This window comes from Ochotona curzoniae, unplaced genomic scaffold (assembly GCF_017591425.1).
Source record: "Ochotona curzoniae isolate NIBS_2020 unplaced genomic scaffold, NIBS_Ocur_1.0 patch400, whole genome shotgun sequence".
Lineage (NCBI taxonomy): Eukaryota > Metazoa > Chordata > Mammalia > Lagomorpha > Ochotonidae > Ochotona > Ochotona curzoniae.
The window spans coordinates 6,181-22,418 of NW_024466974.1; the positions used below are offsets into that span (position 1 = coordinate 6,181).

The following is a 16,238-nucleotide window of genomic DNA, read 5'->3' on the forward strand; positions in this document are numbered from 1 at the left end:
ATATTCAAAATTACAATTTTTGCAATGACTTAGACTTTTGAATTTAATCTCATATTTTCACGTTATATTTAAGAAAGTGGTCTTTTTCTTTAAAAAAAAAAAATCAAGCTCAGATCCTTTGCCAAGTTGCATTTTCTAGAGATGGGTTCATTGGTAGTCAAATGGGCATTGTCAGAGGTTCTTGGAGGCTTCAGTTTCACAATTTTACTTTTGGTCAGACATGAAGCTAACTGCCTGGAGGCTTCTGGGGGCTTCAGCCCCAGAGCTTGGGACAGGGTGCTCAGCTCTCATCCTGTTCTGACTGCAGTTCTAGCATTTTAATTTTATTCTTTCAACCTTGACAGAAAATCCAGCATTGAAAGTACCAGAAGTATAATTTTTTTAAAAGATTGATTTATTTTTATTGAAAAGTCAGACACAGCAATCCAGGCAACCGTAACCCCAAGAGGAACAAGTGGTCATTACCCTGAAGTCCATTCGCTAAGCTGAAGACCTGTATCTCAGCCTCCCCAACAATATGTTGTCCTAAGAGACATACAACAAATAACCTGGGCACACTTACAAATCTGCAGACATTCACCTTTCCCTGGCTTCTCTGTCCACATTCCATTTTTGTCAGGTCTCACCTCTCCTGGAACTCTCAAAAGTATACAATTAGAAATACAAAGCATCTTAGCATTAACATCTTCACTGTCCTGCCCAAACAGTGAACAGAGGGTGATAACTGTAGACACAGAGGGCCCACGCTTAGGCGCTACCTGTCCTCAGAGACTGTCCGTGGGAAGCCAGAGAGCAAGTAGGTACTGGGGAGTGCCTGAGTGACGAGACACACAACCAAGAGAGTGAGCCCCTCCCTATCATGAGAGGGGCTTTAAGGGGCTTGTGTGGGAGGTGGTTATACAACCATGGAATACTGCTCCCTCTCAGGTTCCAGGTGGTGATAGCTGAGCATCACAGCTGGGCAGAAGGGAACACCTAGGTGGTGATGGGGGAGTGGCTTCCAAGTTTGCGACCCTGAACTAGCTGCGTACCTCACTATAGACGATTAACTTTAAATGTTACAAAGGCTATAGTAAAATTAAGCTTCTAATGAAGGAAACTTATCAAAAAAGAGTGATTTCCTTACAATTAAGATAGGATACAATGCATCTATAATAACCAGTATTGCTAATATAGAACCTTAGACATGATGTCTTCTCACTTTGTCTCTGTGAATGCGCAGATGTTGGGTTGGAATTTATCGCACCACCTTGAACAGAGGAGTTCCACATGAGACAATGCAAAAGCAAAGGAACTTTATTGCTAGCGCGCTAGGGTCCAAGTCTCATCTGACACAGTGGAGTCTTAACAAGCATCCCAACCATACGTTTCACACAGTTCATATAGGGTTTTGGCTGCAATTCTAGGAATGGGCCATTGATTCTATAAAGACATTGGCAAGATTGTAATTGGTCAGTTTCTATCACCCATGACCATTCTGGTGGTCGGTCTCTCTTATCTGTGCCCACCCCAGTGGTCAGCCTCTATTGTCATGACCACTTGATGACTAGGGACCTTTCAAGTCTCCTCTGATTGGTTGGCTGAGTGGCTGAGTCTAGGGTGTCTGGTGGCCCACTTTGGGGAATCTGCTGCCTCAATTCTAGGGACTGAAACTTAGGCCTAGCCTGTCTTGAGGCCTGCTCAAGGCCTGTCATGACTTTACCTTGGTTCTCCTTACAGCAAGCGAAGCTCTCATTACAGCAGCCAGAATTAGTGGTTAGCTTTGCAATTAATCAATCAGCATCACTTTAACATCACTAACCTGTATTCTAATTACCATTACTTATCCAACCCTCTGCTAACTGCTATCTCTTAACACATATGTGCTTTAATTACCTTATTACTAGTTACTCATTTAATGCTATCCCTAATGTTTTCTTCTAACACTTGTACATTTTTGCCATTAACTTGATTTTCTTTATTGCCAGGCATTCATTTAACCATTTCTTAATACTACTCCCTAATACTATTCCTTATTAGCATCACTGAAGTACTAATTATCTATTGCTTAACACACTATTTTCTTAATTCATCTATCAGCACACTTCAGTACTACTTAGCTGTTATTTTAGTTCCTCAATCTCACACAGAAAATTAAACGCAGTAAAGAAATTGTATGCATAGTGGTCAAGTTTTAAGAACTATCAATTTGTATTATGTATGGAGGCAATCCACAGAAACCAAAACCAAAAATGATGACATATTCAAGCAAGTTACTATGTACTAATAAGAAACAGATATGGAACAACATTAAAATACAAAATACAGACCAGGAAATTAACACCAGTAAGATAAATGAGATTGAAAAGATAAATGTATACTGTATTTTCAAATGTTCTTCAGTTCTGCATTTTACAAAGCCAGCCGGGCAGCGCAGAGGCTGGCGCCACAGCATGCTGGATGAGGCCGAAGCGGTGAGGGGTCCGAGGGCACAGCTCACCGTCTGCAGCCCGAGCGCGCCTGCAGCTTCCCCAGGGTCCTTCACTCTGCCAGGCCGTCAGCAGCTTCCCCGGGGCCACCATCTGGGCCCTTCCCTCGGCCAGGCCATCCACAGCTCGGAGCGCCCGCAGCCTCCCCGGGGCCGCCATCTCGGCCCTTCCCTCCGCCAGGCCATCCACAGCCCAGAGCGCCCACAGCGTCCCCCGGGGCCGCCATCTCGGCCCTTCCCTCCGCCCGTACGCTGGCGTCACAATGAAGATGGCGGCGGCATCCGGCGAATGCCCGGATGAAGGTGGCAGCCCCGAGGCCCGCAGGAATTCGCCGCTCGTCCCCGCCCCGAGTCCTGAGGGACGGGGGCTCCAGGCTGTCCTCAACCGGCAGCGGGCAGTGGCCTGCCGGGGACAGGCGGTGGGGGAAGAGGCGTGACAGCAGAAGGAGGGAGAGATGCGGCCGAGGGCGGGGGAAGGGACGCAGCCGAGCGCCGGGCCGAGGGCGGAACCGCCGCCGCTCCCAGGCCCAGCCTTCCCAGAGGGCGAGGCCGCCTCCCCGCGGCTCTCCCCGGCTCTCCCCGTCCCTTTCCGCTGCTCCCTCCCCCGCTCCCCAGCTATTCCCCTTGTCCCCTACCGTCCTCCTCCCCACCCCTCTCCCCGCTCCCGCCTCTCCCCATCCCTCTCCCCGCACCGGCCTAGCATCCCACCACCCCGTCCCACCTCCTTCCCAGGCCCGCCCCGCGCAGGCGCACAGCTGCTTGTCGGCCCTTTCTTGCTGTGCATTTCCCGCAGCAAAGTGAGAGAGGAAATCCGCCCGCCTGTGGTCGCTGCCTTCCCGCGCCATCACTGTCCGTTCTCATAGCGACCCTGAGCCGCGCTGGCAGCACCGGGGGCCTCCCGTCTCCCAGGCAGCGGCCCTCCGCCCTCTCGTCTCCCAGGCAGCGGCCCTGGGCCCTCCCGTCTCCCAGGCCGCCTCGGCGCCGCAGCGTCTCCCTGGGGCGCAGGGCTCTAACCAGAACCTGCAGTACCTAATGTGACTCAAGCACACAGGAAGTCTGCATTTCAACATCTTTATTTCAGTCATCTAGTCGGCATTTGGCATTTCCCGCAATGAATTGTAGCTGGTGAAGGTTGGCACGCTTTCCGGAGTTGGGGAACAGAGAGGGCAGGAGAGCGGCCAGCAGGCGGACTTCTCTGAGCCGACAGCGCCCCCTGCTGTGGGGAGGCTCAAGCTGCAGACGGAGAGGCCAAGCCTCACTGCCCCTCCCGCCCTCACACCTGTGTGGTTCTGATTGGCTGCGCGTCCTCTGACGCAGCACGTACAAGGTCTGTGCGAACGATCCAATCGCGCGCGCCCAGGAAGCCCTGCGGAAGCACACGGGATACCTGCAGCCGCCACACTGGCCTTCCTAGTTCTGCTGCAAGAGAATCCTGGGGCAGTGCAGCCGCTGCCGCCCCGAGAACTTCTCTGTTCATGAGAGGCTCCGGGCTTTGCAGCCTCTGCTGCCCGTGACCATGGCCGTCCTCTGCTCGTGAGAGGCCCGGGACAGTGTAGCCCTGCCGCCCCAAGACCTACTCTGCTTGTGAGAGACCCTGGACAGAGAGAAGCCAGGGCCAATGCAGCCGCTGCCGCCCCGAGACCTGCTCTGCTCGTGAAAGAGGCTCTGGGCAGTGCAGACGCTGCTGCCCGTGACCTCCTCTGCTCGTGAGAGGCCCGAGACAGTGTAGCCCCTGCCGCCCCGAGACCTACTGTGCTCGTAGAAGACGCTCCAGGATCTGCAGCTCCTGCTGCCTGTGACCGTGCTCCAGCTCAGGATCCCTCGGAAGGACGCCCGATTCCTTAGATGCTGGGAAGTGGTGAGTGTGTGAGAGCATCTCCTCAGGTCCCCAGGGCGGGAGGGGTTCCAATAGTGAGACCTTGGTGGCCTCACTCTGCAGTATTGACCTTGAACCTTCAGGACTCACATTTTTCCAAGTCGTGCATTGGGAAGGGAGAGTGTCCAGGGACAGTTCGAACTTCATGTTGGGCCGGATTTTCTTTTTTAAAAATTGGTCCTAATTTTGTTGCGAAACAGCGTCTGGAGCCCACAGCTAAGTCCTCAGTGTAGCTCCTCCTAAGGGGCTCACAGTCACCTTGTTCCAATGTCAGACCAGCACAGACCCCAGCAATTTACCTCACAGCTTTGCTCCAAGGTTGAGGGGCAGCATCGGGTGATGGCCTTCTGGTTGGCAGAAGCCAGGGGTGGCACAGAGACCTTGCAGACAAATAAGGGGGTGCAGCAGGGACTACCCCAAAGGGGCTTCTATAGAAGAACCGAGGAATAAACCATTAAGGTACAAGTTGCCTGGTTCCATTTATCCTGATGGCTTTTGATATGGTGCCACCTGTCCCCACTGCTTACGTTCTCATACTTGGGAATAAATGTCCCCGTGAATTTTGGAGGGAGTTAAGTCACATTCTCCAGAGAGCATTAAGACAGGGGATAAATCCCCAAATGTCCAGAACTGCTCATAATGCCAAGAGCTGACTTCTGCCCTGAAAACTTGCAACACACTCCACTGTTTCCCCCAAGACACAATTCATTCAACTTTGGTAATTTATCTTTGTTTTTCCCCCGCAAAATAATCATTAGTTCTGTAAAAGGACTGTTTTCTGTGAACACTACGCATGAGAGAAGAGCAGTGGCTACCCACCTGACACACATAGTAAGATATCATCGCCCTGTCTGGGTGAGTGTGACAGTGCTTAAGATCACATGCGGGACTCACGTGGTTTTATCAGAATGTGTAGGTTCCAGTTCTGTTCAAATGCAGTGTGAAGTTAATGCACATAGTGGCTTGGGTTTTGAAAATTCTGATTTATTTTCAGTCTTGTTGCTTCAGCCTTGTCCCAGCCTTGCCTGTTGCAGGCGTGAGGAAAGTGAGACATTGGATGAAAAAGTCTGCCTTCGTCTCTCTGCACAGTAAATAAAATTAGATGAAGCTTAAACGTCTTAGTACATTTCCCTTTTACCTAACTGAAGTGCAGCCACTTTATCAGAATGTCGTCACTTTGTGATTCCCCTTGGGAAATTGCCTGTTTCATGATATACCCTTCTCTTTTTGTTTTGCTGAGTTTGAAAAACCTTTGTAACAAACAGGACCAACTTATCTTGGCTCACTCATTCCCCCTGAAAGATAGCAGTAGAATGGTAGAATGCTGCCCTAAAGCTGGAGGGCATCCATTGTGTTCCCTCTGTTTTGTATAGTTAACCCCTGCAGCATTAATGCTTTCTTTACCCATCCTCTGTTCCATTGCTTGCTGACATATTGATACTTAAGGGACAATGTAGAAATGATCAGTGCACTCTGGATTCACTCAGCCTTGCCTAGGAGTGAAACCTTTGCAAAGACCCCGGTGAATCCTAGGACGATGTGCTTGGGATACACAGCAGCTTCATTTTACATTCACAAGTTGATTCAGTCAGAGGCAGTTGGTACCAACAAAGGATTTTTGTTAAAGTGAAATTCTGGTGGCCTGGAGTACTTATACATTTGTGAATGTATTTGAGTTGTTTAATAAAAAGTATCTTTTGTGCTCAATATCTGGTGCAAGGATCTGAAGACCATGCAGGTTTACTGAGACAAGAGTCACCTGATCCATGGAACTTGGACCCACCAGACCCTAGATAAGCCAAGGAGATAGCTCTGGGTGGCGTCCCTGTTGAATTCTTAAAGGTGACAAAAACCAGAAAGAGCTAACACCTGCTATCCACTAATATTATCCTGCACCTGTGTATAGAGGTTGAGCCTTGACTCCGTGGCCCCTAGTAACACTAGATGAAATAATTGACTTGTTTTGTAATTGGTGGTAAGTTGGTATTAAGCAAACATAACACATCTGGTAATAAAAAAAATCTCAGCGGTCACAACCATCACTTGGTTTTGGATGTGTGGTTGCAGCAGAGAGCTAAGATGCTGGACACTCCAGGCTGTGAAGAGTTTCCAGGACCAGATTGTCACATTTCTGGCTGCTTAGAATTTGATCAATCAGTGCAGTGAGCCCCCCTGGGCACTGTGTCCTCAGTGAGAGTGATCCCCAAGGCCTGGGAACTTGGGTAAGTTTCTGACTGGAACTCCTTGTGAAGTTAAGCATGCTGCTTCCTAGAGCTCATTCTCTGTCATGTCCAGGTGCCTTGATTTACAGTTGGCCCATTTATGTAGGATTTATGTGCCCTGATTTGAATGTTACATCTTCTTTCTCTTGCATAAAACATGGGTTTATTCAGTAATCTCAGAGAAAGAAAAGACAATTCTTGGCAATGTAAACCTAATGACTGGGTGAGGAAAAAAGCATTTGTGAGTTCAAGTCTTGGTCTTTTTTACCTACGTCTGCAAAGGTGACTAAGTCCTGGTTCTATCTGATGTGTTTGATTGTCTAAAATTTATTTTTTCATTGATGTGGTGGCACAGCAAATCAAGCTGCTACCTGCCTATGGGTGCCAGTTCAAGATCTGGCTGCTTCTTACAATTGTGCTCCTCACTAATAAATCTGGGAAGGCAGCCTAATGTGTTCCAAGTGCTTGAGTCTCTGCCACTTGCGGGACACCCACAAGAAGCTCTAATTTCCTTGCTTTGGCATGAGTCAGCCATATATACTGTTATGTATGGAGTGAACCAGCAGATGGAATATTTTTCTCTGCATTTCAAATAAATAAATAAACCTTAGTATATACATTTATTTTTCAGTGAAAGTTGCAAATTAGAAGAGACAAAAATCATCCATCCAGTGCTTCACTCCCCCAGTGGCCAAAATGACCAGTGCTGGACCAAGCTGAATCCATGTGGGTTATAGGGACCAGGCACTTGGATGATCTGCCACTGGTTTTCCCAGCTGATTAACAGAGGGCTGGGCTGGGAATGAAACAGCTGATTGCATATGGGATACTGGTGTTGTAATTGATAGCTTTACATATTATACCACAATGCTGGCCTTGGCTTTATGTTTTTATACTGATGACAATATTTTTCTTGCTTTTTATTTCTCATATGCTGATTCATAGCAAGTGTTTCACATATGGGACAATATTCTCACGTTACAAATCGTGGATAAATTCTGATGCTGTATAAAGCATTGGTAAGGTAGAAGGATTGGAGTTTAACAGTTCCTTCATGTACATTTATTTATTTTGTGATTCTCTAGGAGTTGGTTTGACTTTTTCATCTAGTATTAACTGAATTCTCTGTGTGATAACTTTGCTAAATAGTTGCCACTAACTTATTCTGTAAGCATGAACTTGTACTGATACTGCAAGTTGGTGTGCACTTGACTTGCATTTTATAAGATTTTCCTCTACATAATATGTTGCTCTGTTTAGGATCACTGGGGAGAAGCCTGTGGTCCATTAAAATTATGTGTGAAAAGCTGCACCAAACATCCATGCCAATTCTTGTGTTCAAATTGTTTCTTTTTCTCATAGTTTTTAAAATATTTTTATTCAGGTATTTTATTTATAAAAGTCATGGAGACAGAGTGATTTGTCATTTTCTGGTTAACTCCATAAATTCTTGCAAAATTGTGCCAAGGCCTGCCCAAAAATAGGAGCCAGGAACTCCGTCCGTGTCCATGAGAGCAGTTGCAAAGACTCACTTGCAAAAATTCCCTGATTGCTTCCAGGGAGTGTCTTAGCAGCAAGATGGAATTTGTTGTGGAATCATAGGACAAACACAGCAATTCCAGTGTAGAATGAGTGTCTGCTGAGCATTTTCTCAAACCCTCCTCCAGATCCGCACACCTCATTTTAATTGAGCATCTTATATGATTCTGTTTTCTTTCATTTATTAAGATATAAAGGATATGTGTCTCCTAAATTTTTATTTGTATAGTTTACGTAGAGTCTGCAATGTTCATTGCCTATAATCTAAACCCAATTTTAAATAACACTGTACTATTCCTTGAGAAGTTCAGGTTTGTTATGGTCCCAAATTTTTCACCTACTCTGTATAATTTCTGTCATTGCTTTTAGTTAGTGTAAATTGAAACAATGTTGCTCATTATTGGTAATATCACTTTGAATAAAGGTGTATATATTAAATGATATGTGGAGCCTGGTGCAATAACGTAGGTTAAGGTCCTCACCTTAAGCATGCTAGGATCCTATATGGGTGTCAGTTTTAATCCTGGTAGCCCCACTTCCCATCCAACTCCTTGCTTGTGGCCTGGGAATGCATTTGTGGACAGCCCAAAGCTTTTGGGACCCTCCACACATGGGAGACCAGGAGGGAGGAAGTTCCTGGCTCCTGGCTTTGGATTGGCTCAGCTCCAGCCTTTGCGGCTGCTTGGGGAGTGAATCATTGGACAGAAGGTCTTCCTCTCTATCTCTCCTCCTCTCTGAATATACACCTTTCCAATAAAAATAGTAAATCTTAAAAAAACATTTAAAAAATGATATGTGAATAGAGAAAGTGAATGTCTGTACCCTCATTTGATGTCAAACACTCGTTTTGAATGACCTGACATCTAAAATCATGTTGAACTTTTTACCTGATTAATTTCTCTATTATTTGTTTAAGAGAATGTGAGAGAAAATCAGAATTCCAATTCACTGGTTTGCTTCTTAAGTGTCCACAACTGCCAAGTATGTCTCAGTGCTTAGGCTGGGAGCTGAGAACCCAATGCAGGTTTTTCCTGTGGGTAGCAGAAACCCAGTGCCTAAGGCCATCACTGCATCCCTTGGTCTGCTTTCATAGGAAGCTGGAATCAAGATCAGAACTAGGAGTGCCACTCAGGTACTCTAATGTAATCTAGAAGTTTCTTAACTGCTGGGCTTGACACTCATCTTGTGTTTTTTTGTCATTACTGTTGTTAACTGAGATACATTAATTAAATTTTGAATACTGTACCTGTAATTTGACAGCAATATAAAAATGAGTAAAACAGGGTAAGACAGTATGTGTTTGCTGGAATGGATGTATCTCATTTCAGTGCACATAATTCAAGTCCTGGTTAGTCCTCTCTTTCAATCCAGCCTCCTACTAATGCATCTGAGAAGCATCTGGTGGTGGCATAAGTGCTTGCATATTTCCCACCCACATGAGAGATGGGAGAAGGGCACCTGGAGTCAGTCTGACACAGCCACAGCTGTTAAAGCCATTCAGAAATAAACCAGTGAATGAAACATCTGTTTTTCTGTCATTTTTCCTTTCAAGTGAATAGAGACATTGTAACTATCTTTCCACCTAAGTTCAAGGTTAGTTTTCCAACAGTGACATTTACAAAATGCCAGGTCACACCATTGTAAATCAAGTATGGGGTGAGCAAGAGGTTCAATGGGAAAAGCAACCCTGAGTTTTGATTAGCAGATTTTGTGACAGGTGTTGTGAGGTCACATGTTACATTGCTGCAAGCAATGCCAGCAGTCCATGGAAGGACTGGTCATGGTCTTACATTCATTTTCTGATCCAGTTCCCTGCTAATGTGCTTGGAAGATAGCAGAAAATGTCCCGATTCCTTGGACACCTGCACCCCTGTGGAGGATCTGAATGGAGTTCCAGGCCCCTGGTTTGGGCCTGCACCTTGCTGCCTATTGTGGCCACATGGGGAGTGAACAAATGGAGGGAAACTCTCGGTCTGTCTGGCTTTGATTCTTGCTCTAATGCTCACTTTTAAGCAAATAAATAAATTGTTTTAAAAAAAAAATTTAAAAGGCCTGGGGTGATAGTCTAGTGGGTAAAATCCTTGCCTTGCATGAATATATAAAAAAAAATACAGAAAAGGAAAAAAAGCAATAAAGAGTTAAAAAAGCACTAACCATATTTTATACTCTGTAGATGGGAACTGTTAAATTTCTTTTAGATAGTCCATTGTTAGTGTGAAGGGGTGATTTCTGGTTTTTGAAAATTCTAGTAAATTTTGATCAACTTGTTTATGAATGCTGACATAAGGTACACTGCACTATTTGTATATATATATGTATTTATATTTATATATATATATATACACACACACAGCGTAAGCTGAGTAAGCCAGGTAGCCAGGCTTTCCGTTTATCTTTACTGTTAGAAATACCAGATCCTTCATTCCACTTGTGTAAATTTGTCATATTGTAAACTGTAATCGCCGCGCACTGTGATGGAACACTGGATCTTGTTCCTTCTATCACACGTCCTTTTGCCACCAGTTCCACCTCCTTCCTATCCCCAATCCTCATTCTTCTTAACCTATAATAATCACCATTCTAATTTTGCAGCCATTATGTTTTGATGTTTGTATGAATTATAATATGCTAGATTTATTTCTACATTCAGCTTATTTCATTTTATAATATCCAGTTTCTTTTTTTTTTTTTAAGATTTACTTATTTTTATTGAAAAGTTGAATTTACAGAGAGAAGGAGAAAAAGATCTTTCATCTGCTACTTCAGTCTCCAATTGGCTACAGCTGCCAGGCTGTGCTGATCCAAAGCCAGCAGCCAGGAGCCAGGAACTTCTTCTGATTCTCCCAGGTGGGTGCAGGGTCCCAAGGCAGTGGGCTATCCTCAGCTGCTTTCTGAGCACACAAGTATCTCGATGAGAAGTGGGGCAGCTGGGACACGAGCCGGTACCTAAATGGGATCCTGGTGCATGCAAGGTTAGGACTTCAGACCCTAGGCTACCACACTGAGCCCTATTTTATCCAGATGCATCTATTTTTCAGCAAATAACAATATTTTATTCTTTTTAATGGCTGAATGCCATCTTGGCAGTCATTAGGTTTCACTACTAATACATTCAGGAGAAACAATACCTAAAAACAAAAAGGATTGAGTATCTTCATTTCTGTTTCTGTGCCTTTGATTTCCTTCCCTTGCCTACCTCCTTTGGGAAAATATTAAATTGCATAACAGTGAAATGTTGGCATTCTTATTTTGTTGCATATTTTAGAGCTTTTGATTTTTTGGCATTCAGTTGTATGATGGCTATAGATTTGTCATCTGTAGATACTTTATTAAGGTGTATTTATACATCAATTGAGGTATATTGGAATATATCTATAAATATTTGTAGATTTGTACAATTTACATATATGTAAGTATTACAAAATATTGAATTTTATTGAAAGTTTTCTATAGGATTATTTCAATGATGCTTATCTTCATATTTCAGTGATTTTCCAAGCAGACTTGTGCAGTCAGCTATAATTGAATCTGGCATGATGGTTGCATCTCAGCCAGGCACTCTGAGTTGTGTTTATGCCAAACAGAAACTAAATCACTATGGCAACAGTTTTTTGAAGTTAAAAGTATTTGAAAATTGATGGTGGTGGTGATCAGAACTGAAAAAATAAGTTAAATTTACAAATTTTCTGGTGAGTTCTACTTACATCATTTTTGACATAAAAGGATGCAATGAATTATTTCAAACATTTTAAGTGATAGGTTATATTTTAATATCTCTAACTCCAACAGACATTAAATATGATTTCCTTTATAAGCTATGCTGCATATTTATATGTTGACATTAGTATAAATGTAACAGTAAGGGATGGTCACACATAAATTACATGAATTACAATGATTATTTCAGAGCTAAGAGCTTTTGGAGAAAGGTGACATTAATGTGCCTGTCCTTTTAAGAATGGGATTATAAAATGAATTAATTTTTAAAATTAATTAAATAATTTAAATTAAATTATTTTTAGTAGTAATGAATTAAAAAGACTAACGGTTGAGCCTGGCATTGTGGTAGAGTGTGTTAGATCAGTGATGGTCATACTGCATAGAATACTGCAGTGCCAGATTGATTCATGGCTACTCTTTATTCAGATTCCTGCTAATGTGCCTGGGAAGGGAGTAGAATTTGGTCCAGTGATTTGGATCCTTGCCCTCCATGTGGATGTAGATAGAATTAATTGCTATTGCTTTCTGGTCCATTGATCTTGTCTGTGCTTCTGTACCAGTACCAGTACTAGTACGAGTACCAGGCATTATTGATTCCACTGCCTGGTAATATGTCTTCATCTGAATTGTGATTCCAGCTTCATTTTGTTATTCTGGATAGGTTTGACTATTTGTGGTCTTCTCTGTTTCCAGATGGATTTTGTATGATCTTTCCTATCTCTGAGAAGAATGTTTTCAGGATTTTTATTCATATCACCCTCAATTTGTATTTTACTTTCAATAGTATGGATTTTTTTAAAAGATTTATTTATTTATTTAATATATATATATTTTATTTTTATAATCTTTACATAGTTGACTAGGGAACAAAGGGTCAGGGCCCGCAGAAAAGTTGGTAAGACCATTGTTTCTACAATATTTTTTCTGTATCTGGGGTAATTAAAGGGAAAAACCCCACCCAGCCTCCCAGCCATTACTGGTCCCCGGTGTAGGGCATGCTCTGAGGGTCCTACTCAAGTGGTTTTGATAGTTCACCAGTTCTGAATTGTTGCCAATCTTGCCATTCTAAGCACAATGAAATCTCTCCAGAATGCACTGGCTTACATAGTTCACTTTAGAGTCTCCGTTTGCCTAGATTTCACTGCCAACACATGGCTGGAATAGTAGATCGATTAGTTCTATTCTCTGTTGTGGTACTAGGTATCCTCTGCAGGTTCCAATGAACTGCCATATCCTCCCTATGTACTTGGATATGCTGTCCCCTGCTCCATCTGAACCTCTGAGGAGGCTTAGCTTTGACACATGCACTCCATGGTCAGCCCATGTAATCTGCACTTCTCTTCATGGTTGGGATTCTGAGATCAGCAATTCAGTACGGGGGATTCCCAAAGAAACTTCATCCTAGGTGATCCCAGATCAGATTCTTGTATGTGCATATCAATACAGGGTTTGGCACAGTCTGTCACCCCAATCAGCTTATGCATATGCTAGTGGTTGCAATTGCTGGATCAGTTCTGTTTCCAGCCCTGTTTTTCACTTGAACCAATGGGTGTTGCAGTCCAGACTGATTCTATCCAGCATACACTCTGTCCTCACATAAACCAGTGGGAGCTGCAGCCTAGTTGGAGCAACTCACAGTAACACCCACCAGGCCTGCCCATTGTTCTGTATACCATGCTTGCCCATATGCACCACTGACTTGTCCCGTCTGTCCCACATCCCGCTCAGGTTCCTACATGATAATGGATATTGAAGCCTAGTTCAACCAAACAAGGCCCACTATCCAGCCCACACACATACTGGCAGGTGCCGTTCTGTCTAGCAACCACTGCCCCAGTCCTGGTTTTCATGCTCTCCAATGGGAGTGATAACCCCAGAGGGAGATGCCTATTATTTCCCTACTGGGCCACTCCTACTCCTGGATCATGCACTCTCCAGGTGGTATTGCAGTTGAGATTAATAGAGTTTGCCCCCACTGCCATCCTCTGCCAGTTGATACTGTGGCAAAATCCAACCAACCCTCACCCACTCTGATTTATGCTTGCCCCAATAGGAACAGTCAGCCTGGCCTGGCTTTTCCCTGATCTAGCTGACTTATGGTCCACATATGTTGTAGCCCAGCTTGGTCTAGTCTGCACCATTCCAACTCACACACTCCAGTGGGATTGGCTGTCCTGGAGGGGAGCCCTACACATTGCCCCTACCAGCTTTGCCTCCTCCCTCCCTGGTTCTCATGTGTGCTGGATGGGTGCTGCGGTCCAGTCTGCGTAGCTGCCCCCTCCCCTTGACATTTGCCAGTGGGTATTGTAGCTTGGCCCATCCAGCCCACCCCCAATTTCAGCTGATGCTGGTGAGGGTTACAGCCTAGCCCAGCCCTGCCAGCACCCAATCCCAGCTGTAATTATACTGTTATATGTTACGGCTGAACCTGGCCCTACCCACACTTTCTTCTGGTGCTGATTCGCCAGTGGGTGAACTGGTTAACCTGGTCTGCCTCCGACCTATGTCAAGTGTATGTCAGTGGATACATTTCCCTGGCTTGGTCTGGTTTGCTCCCTATTGTGGTTCTTGCACTCACCTGCAGGGACTGTGTCCTGACAGAGAAGTTTCCCAGGCTTCTCCATCAGAACCTCTCCCAGTGCCAGATCTTGCACATAGTGGTGATTCCATAGGCCAGCCTTACCTAGTTCACCTCCTGTCCTGGCAGGAACAGTGGCCTTTTCTGACTGGCCTTCAACCCATTCTGGTTCTTACTGTTGGATGTTTCAGCCCAGCCAAGGCTCATCCATGACCAGACACAGCTCCTAAATGGCTCAGTAGGGACAGAGACCTAGCCTAGTCCTTCCTACCTCTACCCTGGTTCTCACGAGCACCAGATGGTGCTGGAGTCTAGCCTGGCTCAGTGCACCCCAGTCCCAGGCCACACTTGTGCTATTGGACACTGCAGCCATATCCAGATCAGAATGCAGCCCCCATTCAGGTCCCCACACTCACCAGTGGGAGCCACAACCCAGCCAGTGTGTCTACTTAGCTCCCCAACCAGACTTGTTCCCAGCCATAGATCACATGCATGCCAGTGATTGCTCTGACCCAGCTTGGCATAGCCCCTCACCTGTCTTGTCCTTTTTTTTAGATGCTGTGACCTGACATTCCTGATTCATGCAGAGCAGTAGGTGTAACACAGCCTAGCTTGGCATGACCTGTGGCTCCATCCTGATTTCTGTTCTTGCTTGTGAACTAAGGTTTGCTTGGCCTTGCCTAGTCTGCCCCCTTCCATAACCAACCTACAGATTAGCCATCTGTTGGAGTTACCTTTACCCAGCTTTCTTGACTCCCAGGCTTGGGCCATGTAATCATCAATGAGAGTTGTGACCTACTAGGGGAGTTTCCCAAGTTCCCCTACTTGACTCACTTCTACCAGATCTCATACATGGCAGTGGGTGTTAGGCCAGTGCCTGGCATAGTCTGTCCTTCAGTCTTGGTCTTGCATGAGCTAGTTAACATTGTAGCCCAGTCCACCGCACATCCTATTTTAGGATGCACATTTGGCTGCTGCTGCATTGGCCTGCTCAGACTGTTGGATCCTTTACCTGTGAGTGATTGCAAGTTCCATGGTCACACCTAGCTCAATCCATCACCACCCCAACTCTTGAGCTAACCAGTGGTTCCACAGGGTTTAGCCCTCATATCCCCCACAAAATCTACCCCCAGACCTGGTTCTCTCGTTTGCTGGTTAGTGTCATGGCCCTGCCAAATGTGACCCATCCCCTGATCCAACATTCTGTCAGATAGTAGTATCTAGTCCTACTAGACAGGCCTCCAGCCTTGGCTTTTACATGAACTGGCATGTGGTGGTCATCATTGTTCAGTGATAGCAAGTTCTACACAGGACTCACAAGTAGACTGGTGTATCAGTTTGACACATACGGATTAACTGATCTCTTCCCTCCAAACCACCAGGTCTCAGTACCATTGCTGACCTTCAAGGAAAAGTTACTCTGTCGTTGGGATTCCATCAGGAGTGATTCCTAACCAGGACGCACAGTAGCCTTATTCATGGCTGTACCTAGGCAGCAATTCCACACCCCCAAGACCCCAGAGCTCGCCACTGGGTGGCCAGCAGGTGGGGCCTGGTACGAAATGGTACACTGACTGCCCAGGCTTGGCTCACCACAGGGTTAAGGTGACTGTATCCAGGGCCCCAAGCTTGGAGTCCAACCCGGCCTGGTGCTCCCAGCAGCAGAAGTTCTCTCTACCCAGGTTCCACGGTCATACTCTTCAAAATTTGTTTCTCTTTCATTGGGAAGTTTGATATACAGAGAGGAGGACAGACAGAAAGGAAGATCTGTCAGATGATTCAATCCCCCAGGTAGCCACAATGGCCAGAACTGAGCTTATCCGAAACCAGGAGCCT

At 45.3% G+C, this 16,238-nt stretch overlaps 1 protein-coding gene across 1 annotated transcript in view; it reads left to right on the forward strand.

The window, feature by feature from the left end:
• Nucleotides 1-3,882: 3,882 nt before the first annotated feature.
• The window catches only part of LOC121167615 (zinc finger protein 334-like), a 37,765-nt gene continuing 25,409 nt past the window's right edge, over nt 3,883-16,238 (forward strand). Inside the window, exon 1 of the mRNA XM_040997155.1 lies at nt 3,883-4,325. The gene's annotated coding sequence lies outside the window, so the exon portion shown is untranslated. The remainder of the gene's footprint in view (nt 4,326-16,238) is intronic.